Raw genomic sequence first — 23,585 nt, forward strand, 5'->3', positions numbered from 1 at the left:
TGAATACGAAATTATGATTTTTTACGGGAAATTTTATCGTTATTAGGTTTTTCGACATTTTAGGGAAAACGATGTGTTTCAATATCTCAGAAATTATTCGTAAAATCGTCGAAGGTACCCGATTTTTTCTAAATCGGAGACCAAATAATATTTGCCAATTTTTTGGAATTTTTTCAAAAGAGTGCATACCCCTTTGAAAAAGTCGAGAACAATAAATTTTGGTTTTGAATTTGATTAAACTTGGTATGTAGGGTAATTATCACCCAAAAAATAAAAAATTGGGTTCCTTATTGATTGGGCGGATTATTTTTGAGATATCGCTAAAATCATGTACGAAAACTTTTTTTTTCGAAGCTATTTAGGAGATATCTCAAAAAATACTCATCTAATCGCCAAATAAGCTGACTATTTATATTTTATGGATCCCGGTGAAGTTAAATTATTGGTTGACGATAACATGCCAGTGGTGGCAAAACAAGAATTTTTGGTTTAGAGGGGCAGGGTGGATTAATGAAAAATCCAGGTCCAGGAAGGACATATGACCTGGCCTATACTTTCCTCGGTAAGCCCATGTTAGTGTTAGAATGATTCTGGCTTTGCACCTCGCAAAAATTGTAAACAAATCGAGAGCGTCTGACGTGTGGAAAATGTCTAGTCTGATAACTAGACAGTCTCATATCGGTTGGTATTAAGAATATTTTTTTCAGTGTAATTCATAGTGTCATCGAGCCTTCTATTTGTAACATCTTGTACACTATAATTATTATTATATTATTACTATGATTATAAAATACGTAGAATACAAACAAGACACGTTAAAAAGTTTTTATTTATTTATTTATTTTGTAGAACAGAAGTAGAGAATAAAATAATAAATGTAACATTTTTCTGTGATTGCCAATTTTGTTAAAATAAGTACAAATAAATATGCATAGATATATACCTATTAATATTATATATGTACATTTATAATTACAAATAAAAACGATATTATAATTATTGATTCTTTTCACTTTGTTTTATTTCTCAAACCCGACAACGACTACTAGATTGCAACATTCTATCTTAAATCATTTATTTTACCAATTAGAATACTTCAAATATTTATATCGTATACAGCATTACCAACCTAAAATCTGTCTATGTGGTAGATATGATTTAAAAAGTTGGTAGTTTTCAGCAAATTCTGCTTAAAATTTGGTAGATCTAATCTTAAGCTTATCAGCTAATTCTGCTTAAAATTTAGTAGATCTAATCTTAAGCTCTAATCTTAGATCTAGTTATTTTGAATTATTCAAAGTTGGTAATTTACCAACTTTCTATTCTAAGAATACTCAAAGTTGCTAGATCTACCTTAAAGTTAGTAGAGTCGGCAACGCTGATTGTATATGTTACTCAGAACATTAAGTTACATAGACTGAGCGTTAAGCGTTAAACGATTTTAAACGTGCCAACATCTGAGATAATAGGGAATATTCATGAAATTTCAATATGGTTCAAATATTTTTTTGTCCGTAACTTTATTGGCTGGACAATTCAACTAAACCATTATTTTAGTGATTAATTACTTTTTAATTACTTAAAATTAATTAATAAAAGTACAAATTCAGTGTGAAAAATTTTTCTACTTTGTTATAACTTTTACACAGAATTAATTAAACAGTAAATATTGAAGTAGCTTCCATCTATACGATCATGCGCATTCAAGAATATGCTCTGTTATTGTGTTTCTCTGTCAGATGTTTGAATATAGTATTGTTGTCTTTGTTAATCTTCTATGTGAAGCAAAAATGTACATGCTTGGTACACGTTGGGCGTATCTAGTAATAGATGAGCTAAGGCTATTTGTTTACGTTCGAACTATCAAATTGATTAATGTTTGGTTTACATATTTGCAATGTTGAGTTGTCTCGTAAAAAATTGCAAAAACCTGAACGATTTTTTCATTACTAAAATCAAGAAACTTTACATTACCAAAATCAAGGATTATTCACTAAAACGTATTCACGTTTTCTACATTTTAATCATGAAGCGAGAACAAGCTAAGATGGCGTCGATTGACATCGAACCACAGTCATATATTATATACAAGTCATTTAACTTCTGACAAAACCATGAGTCTCATAATGAAAATGTTTTAGTTACATTATTATACAGTAAACAGTGCCACATATCCCGAATCCAAATAGCGGTATTCGAAGAAAATTTAAAATAAATAAACAAGTTTTAATTTTGTATAAATTTTATATATATTTTCATTAAATTAATAAATAATTTTAATTAATTGATAATTATATTTGTTGAAATAAAAATTAATCATTAATAAATTAATAAATAAATTATTTGTCAGTGGCCACTTTAACTTGCTTAGTTCTATCATGGTTTATACATATATATACCTTGTTTACCTCTACCATGGTTTTAGTAAGTTACGAACATGGATTTAGGAATATTTTAAAAGGGATGGAGTATAACCGAGTGGGTTGAGTCTCACAAAGGCGCATGCTGAAAGTATGCTCAAAGCCTCTATTCAATTTAGTGAATATTCAATCTTCAATCCTAGTGTTACGACTATTATAAGTTAACTAATGAAATTCAAAAGAAGGCTTAAGAATGTCTCGAAAATACGTGGATTCATTTTCAATACTTTATTTCAACGTATTATAGAATTTTTAAAATATGAAATTTATGTAAAAATATATTTAGGGAAATTATTACTTATTTATGTATTGAACTAATGTACCCGTAAACCTAATCTTAATTTAAACAAGTGAAGATTTATTTTTATTATTTTACGAATTATTTACGATATATTCTTTAGGTAATTAGTCGGTCACAGGAATATTAAAGGTATATTCCTTCATCCAAGGGTAATTAGGTAAAAATATTATATTTGTAATTAATTTCTAAATTGTATTAAAAAATTTGCTACCCATTTAAATGTTCCCGCAATTGAGAGTGCGAACAGAAGCAGCCAATCAAAAGCAAGCATATTGCTTGAGGCAATCTAAAACCACGGATATAGAAATATTAAAATCTAAAACACACGAAATATTAACGTTCTATTTGAATTTCCCACAAATTTGATACACTCCCTCGTCTAAAGTAGGACTTCATACTACATCCCTACTATAATTACTAAATCCGTCGTTACTAATCAAATTATTAAGTCAATAAATCAAATTTTGTAGCGTCTTTTGTAAGTACGTCAAATTTTCTTAATTATGCAATCTATATTTTATTTATTTTTTATTTTTTTTATCACGTAGGTAACCTGTTAAAAATGTCAACATTTGTCAAACTACCTGAAAAAAAGTCAATTTTGTTAATAAGAGCGAAAGACGATTTTATCATACAGTGTGATCCAAAATTACTAAAATTATGTTCAAATTTCTTAAAGCTGGTAATTGACCATATGGATTTATCGAATACTGCGCAAGCTGTTGAATTTCTGCTTGTGAAAAGTAGTTATACGTTATTGAAAATCATTTATTGGATTAATCATCATGCAGTGAATCCCAACGATACAATTTTAACTGATCATGTGGATCTTCAATATGGTTGTGTTTGCTCCGACGATACTTTAGAAATTCTACCTGCGACAATCGAGTTATTATCTTTACATATTAAGAAACTGGATCATGAAATGTTATTTCGGCTTTGTTGTAAGATTATTACACATTTGAGAAACAAATCTAAAAATGCATTTAACAACGCTAATGGTAGACATCAACAAGAATCCTTTCGCAATGCTTTAACGTAATTTTTCTTTTTTTTTTTTTTTGTGACAAACTTCCCAATAAACTCTATGAATGATTTTAATGATATACAGTGTGTCCCCGGATAGAGGTAACTATACTTGTAAATTTTCTTATTTTGCATTTTAAGAAAAAAAGTCATTCTTTATAAGAAGTTTTGTTTATTAATTTGCTTAAACTTCTTAATAATGTACAGGGTAGCCAAAAAATTGTAATCACTATTTTTCTTTTTGTTAAATTACCCTTCTTTTTTTATAAATTGGCGAAATGTTACTAAGAAAAGTTACTCGCAATTAACAATTATGACTCTATACAAAATATCAAGAAGATCCGTGTACTTTAATTATAACATCATTTTTTACTTGAACAAAAGCACTAATTATAAAAAAACGCAAGAAAGTAAATAATAATAATTCAATTAACATGTACTAGTCCACGAAAATGTATTTTTTTGTGGACTAGTTTAGAAAATTAAAAAGAAAATGTATTTTCTCGGATAAACATTCACTAAGAATGGAATTGTACAAAGTTGGAAAGATCTTCTTGATATTTTGTATAGAGTCTTAATTGTTAATTTCGAGTAACTTTTTTTAGTAACATTTTGTCAACTTTTAAAAACGAAGGGTAGTTTATCAAAAATAAAAATAGTGATACCAAATTTTTGCCTACCCTATACATTATTGAGAAGTTTTAAATATTCCTACATACTTTTCATAATAAGCAAAACTTCTTATAAAGAATGACTTTTTTTCTTAAAATGCAAAATAAGAAAATTTACAAGTATAGTTACCTCTATCCGGGGACACACTGTATATAAAAACTATGATTCAGTCGTAATTTTATACAGTTCATTGGGATTGTCATGGGTCGTTCAAAGTAATTCAAAATAAGCAATTTTATGAATTTATTCAACGGCAAAAAAAAAACCTAAAAAAAGCCCCTCTAACTCCTAACCTCTTTTTTGCCAATATCTGAAAAACCATGAATGAAAAATTATTTCAAATAGTCGGAAATTTTTTTCTCTTTAAAAAATGTTGAATCAAAAATTTTAATATCTTCAGCCACTTTCCACAAAAATCGGGAAAAACGACCAAATGTATTTATATGCTAATTAACAATATCTTGAAACTAATTGATTTTATAAAAAAATTTATCAAACGAAAGTTGTTGGAAAATTGTATTCCTAAAAAAAAATGTAGAGTGAACAATTTCGATATCTTAAGCCGTTTTCAAAACGATCAATTTTATGTATATTTCTCGTAATGATTGAATAATTAACGAAAAATGTATATGAAATTGATCGTTTTGAAAACGGCTTAAGATATCGAAGTTTTCAATTTGATTAAACTTGGTAAGTAGGGTAATTATGACCCAAAAAGTACAAAAATTGGGTTTCTTTATTGATTGGGCGGATAATTTTTGAGATATCGCTAAAATCATGTACGAAAACTTTTTTTTCGAAGCTATCTCGAAAAATACCCATCTAATCACCAAATTAGCTGACTATATTTTATGGGTCCCGGTAAAGTTAAATTATTGGTTGACTTTGCGATTAAATCATTGTTAATCAGCATATAAATATATATTTTGCCATTTTTCCCGATTTTTGTGGAAAATAGCTAAAGATATCAAAATTTTTTATTCTACATTTTTTTTACGGAAACAAATTTCCGACAAAGTTCCATAAAGTTGATGGTCTCCAAGATATTGGCCCAAAATCGTTTTTTTATGTATACATAGCGTTAATTAACGCAACAGAAGCACTTTTGAGACTCCACGTTAGTAGGGTTTTAAGTTAGATGCTGAAACATTCCTTTTTTTAGTTTTTTTTTCCTTCACGTGAAAACATTACTTTGAGCGGACCATCAACTCAAAATCGGATAGGTCTGCGGTCAAGCGTAGTTTTAATGAGTCATTTCAGAAAGGCTGCAAATAGAATGACAAAATCTGCAACGCTAAATCTGTCGATTCTGTGTCATCGAGAAATTGATTTCATCATGAAAATATATCTTTTCGATTCACTAATACTATGCTTGGGCGCGGACCTGAAGTTGTCGGCTTGAAAAAAAGTCCAGAGATTTCAAAATTTTCTTTTAATGACTTATTATTATAAAATTTTCACCACGAAATATCTCCTATTCTTTTTTCGTTAAATTTTCCATTTACGAATTATACAGTGTGATCATTTCAAAAGTTAACGTCCACAAGAAACTCTTCTTACTTCAAAACAAAGAATTTTGGTATAGGTGCTCATAGAATCACCTAACAAGTTCATTTCCGGTTCTCTGTCCGTCTGTCTGTCCGGAAGCACGATAACTCAAAAACGAAAAGAGATATCAAGCTGAAATTTTTATACCTATTTAAGAGTGGATATCTTTTTTTATTTATATGATGTCCAAAAACAACGTCCATACATGGTATTTCAACAATTAACTCAGTCAATTGTTTGTTTTCACTTGTTTAATTTGATTTGTGTATAATTTTACTGTTTTTCTTTTTTTTCATGTCAGAATGGTTTTTTTAATCTTGAGTGTAATCAAATTACCAGAATTGGATAAATGGGATGAGAATTTCTTGAAAAATCTTAATCTTGCGATTGTCTTTGACATGTTGGACGCCGCAAATGATTATTATATTGGAAGTTTGACTCGCGTTATTTGTATCTATATATGCCGTTTACGTCAAATTGGAAAAAACGATTTTTTACACTACTTATAATTCGTGGACTCTACTATTTGGAAAAAAAAGTGCACTCAATAGAATTGGTTGACTTTAATACATGTCGCTTAACTTCTTTACTCCTTCTAAAAAAATATCTTCAAAGGTCGAAGCTGTCAAAATGGAACGATTTTTACGAATATTAATAACTGTAGTGTTCGATTTCTGGAGATTTTGGTTACCATATAAAAATGATTGAATTTTGGATGTGATGGCGCCCTAGGCACTCTAAGCCGCCTTTTTGGTTTCGAAATATACATAATATATATGTCGCAGTCAAGTTGCGAGTCTGTGAGACCACCAAAAAATGACTGACTTGCCATAGCCTCTCTCAAAGAAATTAATTATTGTACCGGAATCAAACTGTAAGAAATATCAGCAATATTGTTGCTTGCCGACGGAATATTGACAGTTTGTGGATTTCAACGCCCGGCGAGAGAAAGTGGTACTAAATTTAAATGACTAGGATGGGCAAGTAGTGATAGATCCAAGTCATTTCTTTAGCTGAATGGCTGAATATCGTTCAGGCCACTAGTTGAACGGCGCTGTTTAGTAAAAAAAAGCTTGAATTTTAATTGAACGGATAAATAAGCTATTCGACAGGTTTCGACAGCGATTTTAAAAGTGAAAATCAAGAATTAAGTCTAATCTTTTATATTTTGGCACTCCTTAAATAGCATCAAACCCATTAAATGGCACCCCAGAAAAATGGAATGAGAGATTATTTTTTCAAAATCATAAAGAATTCCTTAGGTTTTGAAATTCTGCTAACGAAGCCTTCTAATACAGTAACCTTGTCGTTTAAAAGTGCATCAAATCCGGTAGTTCCGATTTTTTGCATACTTGTTTATGATGTTGGTCTAATAAATAATCCAAGTTAGCGACCTCGAGCGCTGAACGCAAATTTGTCAAATATCGAAAAATCCGTGAAAATTTTGCATTTCGGCGCTTATAACCCTAAAGGACTTGTTTTTTGATAAATCTTTTCTGGAAAGTTTTTAAAGAAGACTAAATTTGCTACAATATGAGACGAAAATGGACTCTGTCGACCCAATACTTTCCTAGATAAAGCCTTTTAAAATTTATCGACGTAACTTGATACACCAAAGCTAACGTCAAATTCGGTACTTGGATTATTCATTGGGACAACATCTCAAATGAATTTGACGTTAGCTCTGATGTCTAAAGTTACGTCGATAAATTTTGAAAGGCTTTATCTCGGAAAGTATTGGGTCTACAGAGTCCATTGTCTACTTTAAATGCGTTCTGAAAAAGATTCATAAAAATACTAGTACTTTAGAGTTACAATCGCCAAAACAAGAAATTTGCACGGATTTTTCGATTTTTGACAAAATTGAGTTCAGCACTCGAGGTCAAAAACTTGGATTATTCATTGGAATAACATCATCAACAAGTCTGCGAAAAATCAGAACTGCTGGATTTGATGCAGACTGTAATGGATAAGGTTACTGTAATATTCTCATAGAATCACAAAATTACAACAATTCCAAAAATAAGCCAATTTGATCGAGTAAATTTTTCATTGAGTAAAGGCGCTAATAAAAATGGCAAATTTTGCAAACGTTATGATTTTCTTATAATGTATCACATAAAATCTAATTCATTAAAAATGAATAAACTAAAATGATCCAGTGATGTTCAAAAAAAGTATCCAAGTATCTCAAATCCAAACATCAATACTTATCCTTTTTAAGCCACTTTCTCCAATTATTACACATTGACTTATCCGTTTAAATTGATATCATGGTTAAATTTACATAAAATTCGATTTTTTTAAATTAAATATCTTTTGAACTCATTTTCGAAAATTGAGTTAATGAAAATATTTTCTTAGAATAACAAACTCCAAAACTCAGTCAATGAAATTGTTCCATCGCTGAAATATTCGTTAGTCAACCAATTCCTCTGAATTCACTTTTGATAAACTTGTACTATTTTCTCAAATGTAAAATTAATTAATAATTAATAATTGTAAGTTATTGCTCAGAATTTTAGCAAATTGTTCGTACTAATTGAATCTAGTTGGAATTGTTTTGTAAATTTTTTTATAATAATAATAAAAATCAAAAATTTTTCTTCATACGTGCATTTTTTCGTATCTATTTTAATCATAAAAAAGTCACCCTAAATGGAATATTTAAAAAATTTTTAGGGATTTTTTTCGAAGAGTAACAACATTCACATAAATCTATGCTACGAACAAAATTTTGGCATAGGTGTTCATAAAATCACCTAATTAGTCCATTCCGGGCTGTCTGTCTGCCCATGGACATGATAATTCGAAAAAGGATAACAAGCTGAAGTTTTTATAGCGTGCTGAGGCGATGTAAAAAGTGAGTTTGAGTTCGTAATTGAGCAAGATAGGTCAATTCAACACTTTCTATACAGGGTATTTCAACTCAGTCAATTGTTTTTCACTCGTCTAGAGTAATTTTTCCCAAAAATTCAAAAATCAAATTTTTTTGACGATCAGATGTGTAGATATCGACTAAAATCGTATAGGAACGGTGACGTGTCACCACTTCTTGAGTCGTTATCTTAAAAACATCGTTTAATCGCAAAATCAACAAGATATTCACGATTTTGGATACCTAATTAAATGTATTAGGATTAAAAAACAATAAAACACAGCAGATTTGATAAGTACTTTTCGAGGTAGAAAAGGGGAGGGGGTCTTGCCGGAGTAACTTCTCTAGCTGTATCTCACTTGACGTTCAATCGCAGAATCAATCAATTTTTTGTACATTTTGATTATTTAGGGTTATTTGGTTTCAAAGAACATAAAAATTCAGCTTATTTTACGATTACACACTGTTTTTTTTTTTTACAAAATAAAAGCTTATTTATTGTGACTTATAAAAAATTGCATGAATCTCTAAAAATCCCGAGAAGATACAAAAATCATAATTTCATAGACTAGGTGCCTAATTATATTTCCAATTTAAATAAAAATTATTTCTAGGATAAAGTTGGACTAAAAATGGCATCTCTTTGACGATTGGACACATGCTCACATTCAGCTAAAAGCTAAAATCAGACAATGTTGGCTTAAAAATTTTCGTTAATTCAACAGTATTTTGGCATTAACATATACTTAGCCAACTAAATGAAAGGTAAATTTAGATTCAATCAAGGGTATGGGAGGCAGATGGTCTAACCTGCCTTGAATGGTACATCCATCACGTCCGGAAAATTTCTGAGCCAACGATTGAAGAACATGATACAATTCATTATCTGATATCTCAGAAACTTTACGGGTGTTATGAACGTTACGTTTAAGGCTCATTAACTGTCAATATCTCAGTCGCCCAATCGTTGAAATGACCCGATTTTTTGTATTTTTTAGTTCAAAATGACTATAGAGAACGATTTTTTCCAAATCGGAGACAAAATAATTTAATTATTTGATCGATTTTTTGCAATTTTCAAAGGGAATTGCTTAGGAAATTGATAAAACTAACTACATAATGTAATTTTGACCCAAAAAGTACAAAAATTGATTTCATTTATTGATTGGGCAAATAGATTTTGAGATTTCGTTAAAATCCTGTGCGAATGGTTTTTATTTAGGAGCTATTGAGGATATATTTCGGAAAATACTCATCTAATTGTCAAATGAGTTGGATTTATATGTTTTTTAGGTTTTAATTACGCTAAATAATCCTAAAAATGAAACATTTCCCACTGAAAGGTTACAAGTTACTTTTTACATAATTTTATATGTAACAACTTTAATGGACCACTTTGTACACTCATATTATAAATATTATGGGTACAAAAAACAGGTTCAACTTTATGTCATGACTAAATGATTGTATGAATTGACTAAATAAAGACACTTGTTGTTAGTTTTAATTTTTTTTTTTAAATCATTAAACTCCAGTCAATAATTATTAATTACTATAAAAGTAATATCCGTTTTATAGCTCTAAATCTTTGAACTTTTCTACTATACGCTGTACTAGCCATCTTCAAGTTAGAAACTAATTTTATGATAGAAAATAAATTCACTCCAGGAACACAAGGTTCTATCAGTAACTACGTGTTATTTGTACGGCTTGTTCAACAAATCTAAGTAAAAAATGAGATGCTCATGAAAGGTATACCATGAATGGAAAAAAAAACTGTTTTTGATGGTAAAATACTTCTGTATAGTGCCAACACTGTAGTACTTTTAATATTTTTTCTTCGTAAATGTTAAGTTTTGATTAAAATTTCCTTTTTTATGCTTATAACAACGTTAAAATTACAATTATTTTAAATTTAATTAGTGAATTTATGATTCTTATTAATTGTAATCAAAAATAGCATTTTAGTACATTTTTACATTTTTAAAATAGTTCCTATATTGTGTCCTGTGCTGTGATATTAATTTATAAGGTTTCTTTTAAAATACAACTCAACGTAGTGTCAGTCAGGAATTATTTTTCTTATTTAGATTCTAATATACTAAGGTTATGTTGAGTATTTATTAAATGTCAATTATTATGTTGTAAATTCGCGCCAGGGTCTTATTTTGTAGGTACCTATATTAAGACATACGCATTAATTCTCACTCTGTTGCTAATTTCAGTTAGCATATTTTCAAAGGTAAGTACATTACTACATTCACTTAAGTGTGTATTCGTATAGATTCGTATCGTATGTATTCGTATGTCGAATAAATATGTAATCCTCACGAAATTGAATACTATTTCGCTAGTAGCTAGTGACATCTGCTTAAAACGTTTACATTCTAAAGAAGAATTTTTTATCTCCGATTTGGATAAAAATAATTTTCTAGAGTCATTTTGACACAAAAAATCCAATAATCCGGCGGCTTTGACGATTATAGGCGAATAATTTCTGGGATATTGACTAAACTCGTATATGAGAATTGATATCCCAGACCATTTTTTTTCAATCGGTACTCTATAAACTTGGCATTCATGGGTTTACCCATGAAGGTTATAAAGAAGGAGAACGATCGCTACGTGTTAAAGCATTAGCGCGCCTGTCCCTGAAAATTTGTAGAATTTATAGTTCATTTTTCAGCCACCAGCTGCGCTGTCATCAAGAAGTAGTATCTGTGAAGTTAGCTGTTTATGAGTACAAGTAGATGAAGTTAGTTGCATAATGTACAAATTGATATATCATTTCAAATTAGCGCACAACAGCCCGCTTTTATTGATACTACTTAGCGGTCGCAGCGCCTCACTTATTTTATCCATATTTCGGGGACAATATTTTCTATAGCGATCGTTCTCCTTCTTATAACCTTCATGGGTTTACCCCAGCTTCTATGCTTTTGAACTTGAATTTTCCATTGATTTAGTTGACAAAGTATGTGTTTATACCAAAATTTTATTTTTTAATAAATTGTAATATAGTATGTACTACCAAAAACCTAATATAAATTCAATTAACCAAATTACCGTTTAATTGATGAAATTTTTAAACCAAAAATATCTGATTTGCCTCCCTCCCCCTCTTTAAACCAAAAAATTACTGTTTTGTCTCCCTGTGGATTAAAAAGCTGGGCACGCCTATGTGTTCATGTAAAATATTACAGGAGTATTCAAAAATTTAATCGGATGTTTTGATATAATTTGATAGTAACAGCAATTCAATAAATAATATTTATAATTTATTTGATGATGTTTGTTGAATTTGATTTGATAGTATTATGTTTGTTTAATTTCTAAAATTGCTTTTATAAATATTTAATAAATTATTCGTAGAATTAAATGTCTTGTCTAATCAAACAATAATTATAATTTTTTGCCCATTCCAACTATTAATCGGAAATTTGTTTACGTTAATTTGTCTCTATGTAGGAGAGAGTACCCACAGTGAAAAAAATTAAAATAATGACAACCTCATCCCAAAGTTGGCCGTTTCATATTGAAATAAAGTAAAAATACTTTCAAACAATTTCCTAATGATTGGAACAAGTACTGCTAAATATTTGTATTTATAATAGAAAGGGGCTGGATTTAAAATATACATTCATTGATACAAAATCACTGAAGTTAAATAAACAAAATCATTACTTCTATGAAAGAGATTGATTTTAGTTTAAAGTCATGCATTTTATTGATGGTAAACAAAATTCATAAAAGAACATATCTTTACGTTGGCTTTAAATATAGGATTTGGTAACTGCGAACTTTCATGTCTAGCCAATGTTGGGTTGAGTCAACTACATGAAGATTGTTGTTACTAATTTTCAGAGAGTTTGAAATAAACTTATTGATCATTTTTATAATACATATATAGCATATTTTTGTACATATGTACATATATAACAACCATCGATAGCGCAATCATGAAGTTCACAACCTTCATGAAGTTGACACAACCGCACATTAACTAGAAATGGCAAGTAGGTAATGTTCTTTTAACTTGTCGACTCGCTTTTTTAACACGAATATATATTCCAATACAAGTACAATTTTATTTTATTTTCCATCAATAAAATGCATGACTTTAAACTAAAATCAATCTCTTTCATAGAAGTAATGTCTTTGTTTATTTAACTTCAGTGATTTTGTATCAATGAATTCATATTTTTAATTCAATCCCATTCTATTGTAAATACAAATATTTAGCTGTACTTGTTTCAATCATTAGGAAATTGTTTGAAAGTATTTTTACTTTATTTCAATATGAAACGGTCAACTTCGAGGTGAGGTTGTCATTATTTTAATTTTTTTCAGTGTACCCAAGCAGTACACAATCTTTAACTTAGCGATACTAAAAAATAAGAAAATAAATTATACTTTAAAAAACACACTTTCATGTACTTTCGCATTTTTTGCGATATAATTTCAATCACAAGAGGCCTTGAGGCTCAAGGAGTGAAATATTGCGACAAAAAATTATCTTTACTTTAAAATTCGGAGGTGATTTCAACATACGCATACAGTTTGTGGTGGTTGTGGAAAGTGAAACACACGGTATACATCTATCACCTATATACGTAATATTATTGTTAATTATAAAATTATAAAATATTAATTAAATATAAATATATTAAAATGAATCACAATAAAATTAATTACATTTAAATTATACATAAGAATATTATGCTGAAAGTATTTATTTACATTGTTTTTGTCGAGTTTAGTCATACTGTAATTATTGTTTTAATGATATATTTAAATGCAATTTCCAGAGTTGACAATTTAGATCAAGATTAAGATAACCGCCGGAAATTTGATCTAGATTAGAAGTTAATAATTGTCCTCACTTAAAACTTTTTATACATGTAATATATATCAAGGTTTAGTCCCAAGTTTATAACGCCTAACTATTGAAGCTATGCAAAAATATTTTAGTATTAATGTTCACAAAATCACCTAATTAGTCCATTTCCGGTTGTCCGTCCGTCTGTCCATCTGTCTGTGCACACGTTAACTCAAAAACGAAATGATATATCAAGCTGAAATTTTTATGGCGTGCTCAGGACGTAAAAAGTGAGGCTAAGTTTGTAAATGAGCAACATGGGTCAATTAGGTCACGAGAGTTGAAAATTTGCGTTTAGTTGCAACTAGTGGTCTTGTGAAACATTCTCGCAAAACGAAACAAAATTCTAGCAAATACTTTCGAAAATTTTCGAAAATCAAATAATTGTAGTTCATTTGATAAAATTTAAACTGTTTAAAAGGCAATTTATTGTTTTGTAAAAGCAAGTAATTGTTTTTCAATTAGTTATCACCTTGTATTAGCTACTTTTAATTTATAATTTAATTGCCATTATCTAATTTGAAATTAATTAATTAATCATAAGAAATATCAGGTGTTCGGCCTAAAGCATTACAAACTTTTAGCTAGAAAACAAAACATTTTCAAATAACAATTATATTTGGAAAATCCGATAATATTAATTAATGCATGACTGGAAGTGCGATCACTGATTCATCATTCCTTTACGTTTTTCATCATATTTTCCATGAAAATATAAACTTATGCATGTATCAAAGGTTACAGGGGAGAAGTGAGAGTGTTTTATAACTAGTTCACGATTTATGGTGTTTTAGGAATGCTTGACACCATCTGATCTACTTTTGGACATCTTCAGCAGCATCGTTTAGTTCAAATTCAGCATGAAGGGTATTTGACTTGGCGAATCATTGCTATTAAAGAGAAAGGTTAATTGGAGAGTCAATTTTGAGAAGATTTTAAATTTAGGTAAAAAACCCTTTTTTTATCGATTAAGGTTTTTTCGTACTTGCAAAGAGAATTGAAATAATACTATGGAAGTTCCTTAAGGTAGTGTCAACTTACTCACCATTTTTTGTAAAAATTTCACAAAAACATGAAAACACGAAAATCCCATATCAATAAAAAAACATGGAATAATACACGATCGATACACGGAATCCACGATCATTTATTTGGAAAATGTATATACAATCTAGGATTCTATTGTGACTTAACAAAGGGGCTAAATATGGGAAGCAATTTTGATAGGAAATTAGAAACTATGCCCACAATGTTTGGAGATTGAGATCAGCGATATTGTATAGTCCCTGTGGCGCAGTGGATAGCGCGTTGGACTTCTAATCCAAAGGTCGTGGGTTCGATCCCCACCAGGGATGCTTTTTTTAATGGCAATTAATCAAATGATAAAAGACTAACTCTATTTCATTTTCTAATGAAAAAATCTGTAACTAAATTTAATATCGATTTTAGAATAAGGTTCTGCAAGACTTTCAAAATGAAAAAGACGATTTTTTTGCAAATTAAGACTTTTAATAACGTATACAAGGGTTTTTGGGGTCGTTGATTTAGAATTTTCAGTCAATTTGTTGATCCCTTCCTCTTTAAGGTTACATAAGCGGACAGTTCCGCTTGAAACCATATTGTCTTTTTTTAGGATAATTTTCTGAAGCCAATGCAAAAAACCGCAAGTCGATACACCCAGCCAAAAATTTTTTCGAATAATAAAGGTTCGTTTACTACACTAATTATTTAATTTTTAAACAAATTTAAAAAGACACATTTAGTTTTTTTATTTCACTTGTTCAAATCTAATATATCAACAAAACAAAACCAATTGACCATTATAATAAATTAATATTGTTAATTTTTAATTAAATCATGCGTGAAAATTACCAAATATTGAATTTTCAAGGTAAAACTCAACCATATGTGAGTGGACACTCATAAAACAAGCAAATCAACAACAGTCAGGCAATATATTATTTTTTTCTTAAATATAAATAAATAAATATAAATAAAAAACTTGAATTTTTAATTATTACATCATAATAAAATTTAAAATTGGGAAAAAAATTAATTGAAACTTCACACGACATCCATATACAGTAAGTTAAAAAATTCATTCTTCATAAAAATCCCAGCTTCCAAAAAAAGTAGTCTCATCTTGAATGTGAAACATTATTTTATTAAGGAGGGTGACTCGGTTGTAATAGAAACAAATAAATTAGTAGATAATGATCTGAATTTTTAGAATATTATAATTAACGAAGCATATTATTATATCAAAAAAAATTTTAGATACCTTACCGATCAATTAAGAGAGTAATACACTAAATAACATGCATTTGGTAAAATATATCCGATTCAGGACCATTAAAAATATTTAGCTAGATTATAAAATTATTATTAATTAGCTAATTAATAATAATTTTACTGCCTGCGAACAGAGGCCCTTGGAAGTGATATAAGATCTTCGGAACGTCTGCGATTGTACTCAGACCATATCTGTCTGGAAGTACCATAAGTACGTTAATCCATCCATCTAAGATTGGCCCTTTTTAAGATATCCTCTTTGAGGAGCAACTTGCAGTTTGCAAATGGAACTCCCGGATAATTATTGATGCTTGTGTCCGGCAGCATTGCGCCATTTCTGGCAAAGTTGTCGGCTTCGCAATTTTCTGGAATGTCCCTGTGTCCCGGTGCCTATACCAGGTTTACATTCATTTGTTCCGTCAGCTCATTTAAGGACGTACGGCAGTCAGTTCAATACTAAAATACTGACAATTTATTGATCGTGTGAGGTCTCTTTATTACATATACTACAATGAAGTGTGTACTACATGGAGGTTAAAATAAATTACTAAATAAATTGAATATATAATTATTTTATTTTATTTTTTTTAAAGGAGTGCCTTCTGTATAATGTTTACTTGAAATCGTCTCGTGTTATCTCTGTTTCTTTGTATTTTCTTCATGTATTAGGTCCGTAGATAATAATTTATAAACCATTTCTTATGCAGTGTGGAACTGTAACAAAATATGACCTAAGTGATGAAGTTCTTCTGCTCACGAGTTCTATGTTGATGGCATAACGAAATACGATGAAACGAAACACTAAAAATAGTCAAAGTTCGAAAAATTTGAACAGTAAGTCGGATTTGAATGCGGTTTTCGGCATTCGAATCGTTAGAGCATCAGGAAATTTTGTGACCTAAATTAATTAATAAGAAATTAAAAATATGTAATTTACATAAATAATATGCATTTTATAATTGCATTTTAAATCGACCGTAAATATACTAAATTCACAATTCAGTTAATAGTGATGAAAATGATTCCAAACTTGTAATGCGGGGGCTTTTGGGATCGCTGAACACAAATCTAGCGTCAGAATTGGTCCCAGAGGTACATGGTGCACAAGATAAACTTGACATATTAAAATCTTTAATTTCTTCAGCTCGATTTCAAACTTTATTTAAAATATTTTAATATTTAAACTAGCAGAGCATGTATGATGTAATTTATTTTATACACTTGACGAGAATCTTTCTCAATTTAATAATAATTCTGATAGAAATTTATTGTTTTCATCCCAAAAATCAAAATTAGAAATATTACTTTTTGACATGTAAAACAACATACCTGATAATTTTTGGGAAGAACATTTATTTTGTTTAAAAATTCGTTTCACAGCGTATAGATTCCAAACATCGCAAAAAAATTATAGCGAAATCGGGAGAAGCGTCCTTTCGGAAATCAATTTATATTCCCCTATTAGATTCCGTTATCAATGATTTGGCAAAGATCCGGAGGTACTCGACCAATTTCAGTTGAGAGTTTTACCACCTGAACCAAATATTGGTGTCAAAGACTTGAATATCGATATTCAGGCAGTGGAAAAAGTGATTCAGATGTACCGGTGATTCATTAATGATAGTGAATCAACTGTTATAAATGAATACCGAATCTGGATGATCAATTAGAAAACTGAATGTGAAAACAATTCCGCCATACGAGATTTGTAACCTAATATAAAAATGTTCTTACAAATACTGACAACTCTTCCAGCGAGCTTAGCTGTAGCAGAGAGATCGTTTTCTATACTTCGTTCAAGTTCTCCTAAACATTTGGATATCGATGACATTATCAACGCTTTCGCGGGAAAAAAAGAAAGCTTGAATTTGTTATTTAAGTAAGCAGCTAAATTTTATTTAATGTAAAATGTATACCAGCGTTTAATTTAATCTGAAGAAATTTTATCAGAATTTGTTCAGTAGTTTAGAGTATAAATGTGACGAAATTGTGATGTGCAAACATATACTTTCGTAATTTTTGTGAGCGTACAAACTAACATCTTACAGTTTTATTAATTTACAAGTGTCCGCCCCACGGTTTTGTCCACGAAAACAAATACACTGAACAAAATCTTGGTCAGGGCATCATATATTTTGTAAACATCTCCTTTGCAGGAATACACTATATCCAATAGCCAATTTTTGGGTGGCTGTGCCGTGCCCATCACCTGTTTTGAGGGCTGAATCCGCGCCTGCTTAACTAATTGATTTTTAATGATTCTTTTCAATTAAGATAAACCAATCTTAATAATTTTGTGAAGAAGATTACATTTATTTACAAGTATTCCTTTGTTATCTTATGCAAAACAACCCTCAATAGCCGCGTTTTCCGATTACAGTGATGGACGAATCGACTGTAATACTACAAAATTGCGTTTTCTATCATATAATCAGTCAATGAAAATGGCTGGGCAACGTTTAACAAACTAGCACATCATTAATAAACATTTTGAAAAGTCATCCAATGCGATCCATGGAATGCGATTTGATCAATGAAAATGAAAGTAGATTTTGAATTATTTTTGGGAATCTTAAGAGGGGGGTAGGTGCCCCTACCTGCCCTCCCTTGGCGACGCCCATGCTTGATAATTATCAACGTAGCCTGAATTAATGAGGTTTATCATGAAGTTAATGGTCTGGTCCCTAAAGGCTTCCAGCACACTTGTTGGTTTATGTGTATTCTGTTAGTTTGATTGAATTGAATGAGGCGACGTACAGTCTCCGAGGTATAGGTACTCTATTTTTAAATTATAATCAAGTATTTATCCTTCAACAAAAATATATTCACTTGTAATTAACAATAGAATAATAAATTTTTTTTAAATACTAGATTCTACGAATGTAAAGTTTGATTTAAAAATGTCTAACTTGTCACACGATAATCTAATTTATTTTATCTTAGATTTTATCAGCATTTTTATTCATTTTTCATTGCCTTCGTTTTTCTTTATTCATTCATTGTGCAAAATTGCACCCAATTTCCCATGAGCGTCGTTAAAGGGGGCAGATAGGAGCAGTTGCCTCCCTCTAGAGATTCACAAAAAGGATCCCTATAAGATGAAAAAAATAGCAAAAAATGAATTTTTAGGTAAACGATTTCCACCAGTATAAATCCAGACTCCAGTGTCTGTGAAACCCCAAAATTTAACTCTAAATCCACGCCTCGTTTAAAATAAATTTATGGTTAAATAAGTGTAATTTTGAAATAGAAGTGAAAACAAACAAGTGATTGAGTTAATTGTTGAAATACCATGTAAAGACAGTGTTGATTACTCACATTACACATACATACATGTCACACATATATAACTGATATAGCCATAACATACATACTATACAATTTGCGCATAATTTGCGCTCTGACAAGTAAACAGTGATGTTTACGAAAAAATGTTTCAAACAAAAGTTGTTTATTTTTTTAAATGGAACATGTCATACATTAAAACTTCTGTTCTATCTCGAACGATTTATAAGATGCGTCGTACGGACGGTTTTATCCGATCCCAAGACCCAAGACCCAATTGAGCTATGTTCCGTAAACGCCACAATTTTTCCCCTTTTATAAAAAATGGTTGCTTTGACTTACCGTTGCTTCCAGGCGGTTAGGATCCACTTTTTTCCTCAGATTTCTACACCCTTCTCTATTTCAAAAGTAGCTGTTCTGCCATACCTACATATGGCTCCAAGAAAGAAAATGCTCCACAACGCGGCAGAAAGTTAAGGTTCATGCACTTTTTGCTGCGCCATATCCTTCAATAATAGGCATATGATAGTACCCAATCAGCATCAATAATCAATAATATTCGTTCAATAAAATTGACTATGTACAGAATCTAATGCACTCCCGTACATATAAATTTTCATCAAGGTTGCTTGATTTATTTAGAAAATGTGATTTTAATCGATTTACAATTAATCAAAACACCTTGTACTTTGAATAATAATAATAAAAAAAAAGATCAAGAAACTTGTTTAATTATTTTAAATGTTAGTTAATTGATTTAAAATTGTAATTAGAAGATTTTATAATGCGCATAAAATTTTAATTTAAAGAAGATGACTTCAAGTTTTTATTCATGACATTTATCAGGGCTTTCAAATTTAATTTTGATAGACTTGAGGTCGTTCATTACAATTAAAGAGGTAAAACTTATAAAAAAAGACAAGAAGGAATGCGAACTCGCATTCCTTCTTGTCTTTTTTTAATTATTTTGAATTTATTTTACTTGTCTTTTTTTACTTTTTTTAAATTATTTTGAAAATGTGAAATTTTTGCAATATCGAAAATGACTGACGTAATTTTAATTGTAAATATAATAATTAATTTCGAATATTTGATAAAGATAAGAATTTTAATTGATACTAGCTGGTAAATAAATATGTTATGACTGTTTTAATTTATAAAAATAATGCAAACACTAATATTCAACATCTACACAGGGTATTTCAACAATTAACTTAGTCAATTGTATATTTTCACTTGTTATGTGTACCAAGTTTGTTAGGCTTAAAAATATTGATTCTACGAGTAAAATTTTGGTATAGATGTTCATAAAATCACCTAATTAGTACATTTCCGGCTTTCTTTCTGCCCGTCTATTAACACGTCCGTCTAGCTGAAATCCATCCAGCTTAGGACGTAAAAAATGAGGTCAAGTTCGTAAATCAAGTCCATATCTTTTGTTTAAAACAGTCTTTCGTAAAGAGAGGGCGCAAATTATATAATATGTATTATATGTTAATATTAGTTATATATGTGTGGCTATCTAAGAGTGGCTATCGTTCTTTACTTGCATAACATAAAAATACAAACGATTACGTAATCAACACTGTCTATACATGGTATTTCAAGAATTTACTCAGTCAATTGTTCGTTTTACTTGTTTTATAATAAATTTCAGAAGGTTGAAATTTAAATTTATTTACAATAAGAGTGATAGTGATAAATTATTTTAGCATTTAATTATTTTTCCTATTGTCAAATCAATTTTAATATTATAAACATCAACAGTTATAAGCTAACTGCTATATAAGCTAAGATAATAAATAGTCAAATAAAATATAGAGATATTTATATAAATGTGTTTATTGTAGGCATTAGATATAATCCGCCACGTTCTTTAAATATTTCTAGGCATTAGACAAACTAACGGTCAATAGCCGAGTGAGATTAGACGCCCTTACTTGCTTTGACTACTGACTGGGAGGTTGCGGGCTCGAATCCAGGCAGCGGCAGTGTGAACAAAGAAAGTTAATGGGGCGGTAAATTACTCACACTGTCGCCGCTTGTATAAGAACGAAATAACCAACTCCACCCACATCATAAAATTAATTGTATATTCGGATGAAGTTTAACCTACAAATAATGATATGAGTGGCCTGTGTTATAGGTTTTTACACACAATAATGAATATTCTTAGTGTAAGTAGGGGAAGGTGGTCTATAATGATCCCCCTAAGAAAAAATGTAATTAATATTCAAACTATTTGACATATGTACAACGTCGAAATATTTTTGGTTATTTTATTCCAATGTTACAAGATTAGAATGTCAATTTCTTTTGTTCTGGTCAAATTTTTAGAACTATTCAATATTTCTCAAAAGAAATCGTTTCGACCGGCCTTGTAAGAATGGTGGGTAAAATGATCCCATTGCACTTTTTACCAAACAGTTCACATAAATTTTACACACAAAATAGGAATCATTTTAATGTATATAAAGGAGATCATTTTACCCGTAACGACATATCGTCATAAAAACTGATCTTAAAATTTACTATACGTATCAAATTGTGTTTTAATATTATTAAAAGTCAACAAAAGCCAAGTATAAAACAAGCAGTTGGCAAAAACTAACACAAAAAATAAATTTTACGTTGAAATTTGCCTTATACATCGCCATAAGTCTTTGTTGAACGATTAATTTAATCACGCTGAAGCCATCTACCGATAAATATACGTACTAGATGGCTTTAATGATTCACTTAAAACAACAAGGGATCATTTTACCCTGAGGGATCATTATATACTACTTACCCCTACTTGGTTATAACAACAAAATTTCCACTACAAGTGACGTATTTTATTTTTATTGAGAAATTATGCTTAGTCCATTATTAAATTTATGTGGGGTATAGGTCTAATGGGACAGGATTTTTCATCGTGCCCCAAGGCAGCACTTAAGGTAAATGCGGCCTTTAAAACACTGCTATGGTGGCCATAAGGTAAAATGTCAGATTATAATTGTCTTCCATATTATAATATAAGATGTATATATTATAATGAATTTCAGATAATAACAACATACATTTCATGCATACATAATTATATTTATTTGTTTGCAAATATTTGCAAAGCTGTTATAAAAACGGAACGAAACGTGAACGCACCTTTATTGTCTTCTGATATGTTTATTAATTTTAGGATAGGAGATATCATTAAAACAATACTTATTATTTTTATACATATTTTTCACATATTATATTTAAAGAAAAGATATGAATTATAACTAGCATGTTCTAACACGCTTCGTTGGGAAATTTAAACTTACAAAAAAATACTTCTGTAATATAGCCTTCATTTCCCTTTTTCTACTTTATCCCAGCTTACAGAGGTATCCTTAGTCTTTTTCTTAAAAAAGTAACTTAAGTTTTCCTCATTATGTAGTTATCCTCTACCAAGTTTCAAATCGATACGTCCTGTAATCCTACAGGAACGAAACATTTTTCCGGGATAATTATGCTATGTGATAATCCAGGTTATAAACTATCTATATGTCAAATTTTATCTAAATCCGTTCAGCTGTTTTTGCGTGATTGAGTAACAAGCATACAAACTTTAAAATTTATTTAATTAGTAAAATTAAAAGAAAACAGCAGACTAAAAATTACAATTTAATTATTTAAATAATCATATAAAAATCAATGTTATAAAGCGAAGGGTGTAGCCCTCTTTACATTGACCCTTTAGATTCTTTTGCAGAGACAAAAGCACGCGCTAAAACTGTAGCAAGATTCGAGAAAAAAAAATGTCGGTTCCTAAAGATTAAGGATATCATGATATGTCTGGATTGTTAGTTATCTTTCCTGGTTAGGTATATAATTTATCAGACTTAGTGAAAGAGGACGCCATTATCAAGTTCTTACTCCGGTTAGAAAAAACTTAAATGCAAGAATGCCTGATAATTTCTGTATGTAAAAAAATAATCCTCTTATGCTAAAGAAAGCCAATGGTGTTTGTGTCCAGCGAAACAGACGAGTAACGGCTAGTTCGTTCATGATTTGTTAAATGAAGCGTACGAGTAAGGTTACGTTTAATATGTTTAATAAAAATAAATCTGTTCTCTATTAATAATTAAATTTGATGACATTTTAAATTGAAGATGCTTACTTGTATATTCGAAAGTTTTTGTTTATGCTTTAAAAGTTTAGGATTGTATGATATAAAAAGACAATATAAACAGTTTTTATAGAAGTTGTATAGGAAAAGGTTCATTATTTATGTCAAAGTTATTGAAATAAATACTACGA

The 23,585-nt window shown here is 29.8% G+C and overlaps 1 protein-coding gene and 1 non-coding gene across 2 annotated transcripts in view; one reads left to right on the top strand and one right to left on the bottom strand.

The window, feature by feature from the left end:
• The window catches only part of LOC123303025 (semaphorin-1A-like), a 196,323-nt gene that overhangs the window by 165,445 nt on the left and 7,293 nt on the right, over window positions 1-23,585 (bottom strand). The window lies entirely within an intron of this gene.
• Trnar-ucu lies at window positions 15,007-15,079 on the top strand. The gene has a single exon. It is a non-coding gene; the product is annotated as a tRNA-Arg (tRNA).

The sequence above is a fragment of the Chrysoperla carnea genome, chromosome X, assembly GCF_905475395.1.
Source record: "Chrysoperla carnea chromosome X, inChrCarn1.1, whole genome shotgun sequence".
NCBI classification, from domain to species: Eukaryota; Metazoa; Arthropoda; class Insecta; order Neuroptera; family Chrysopidae; genus Chrysoperla; species Chrysoperla carnea.